Here is an 805-nt window from a genome sequence, read left to right on the forward strand (position 1 = left end):
CTAGACAAGGTGCGTCAAAGGTAATGGCAAAGATAGAGTAGATAAGTTGAAGGAGAAGGAAATATGGCGGAACTGTGATGTGGACGATGTATGTGTTAATCCAGAAACCCATAAGTTCATGTATTAGGTTAGGATCAAGGTGGAGATAGGGACTCATGTGTTGAGTTTGACCTAGAGACAGATGTTGACAATATCTCTCTAGATGTTTAGAGAATGTTCTCATTTGAGATGAGAAGTGTAATATCCTAATGGCGTGTCTGAGACGTCATAGTGAAGGATGTTAATTGCTAGAAGATCCACAAAAGCACAAAGGCGTTGACTGACTTTGATGTAGAGTGTAACATGGACATTGGCTTTGATGCACGTTGTAGCACGAGCATTGGTAGAGATGCAGGGGTGTGACATGGACATTGACTTGGATGCAAGGATGTGACACAAACATTAGTTAGCATTGGTGCATGGTGTTTGTTGTGGGTATACTCCTTATGGTGGAGTTTGATAGTTCTTTTGAACTAGGATTGTCAAAGTAGACANAAAGGACTAGCTAGAGAGAAAGTCCATAATACTTCTAAGAATATGAGACTATTTCCCTTAGAGCGAGGGTCACTCATGATGGTAACCCGACCTAACTGACTGGAGATCCAAAGAAATAGGTTCAATGGGTAATAACTAGTAGTGAAGTGATATGAGAATGAACGTGCTATAAACTTATGAGCAGCATCATTCATGTAGCATATGTAAGGATGAGTTAAAACTCTTAATGAGATCTATACTCCAATTGGAGTGGAGTACCTAGGCTATAGGA

The sequence above is a fragment of the Lupinus angustifolius genome, chromosome LG10, assembly GCF_001865875.1.
Source record: "Lupinus angustifolius cultivar Tanjil chromosome LG10, LupAngTanjil_v1.0, whole genome shotgun sequence".
In the NCBI taxonomy this organism is placed as follows: domain Eukaryota; kingdom Viridiplantae; phylum Streptophyta; class Magnoliopsida; order Fabales; family Fabaceae; genus Lupinus; species Lupinus angustifolius.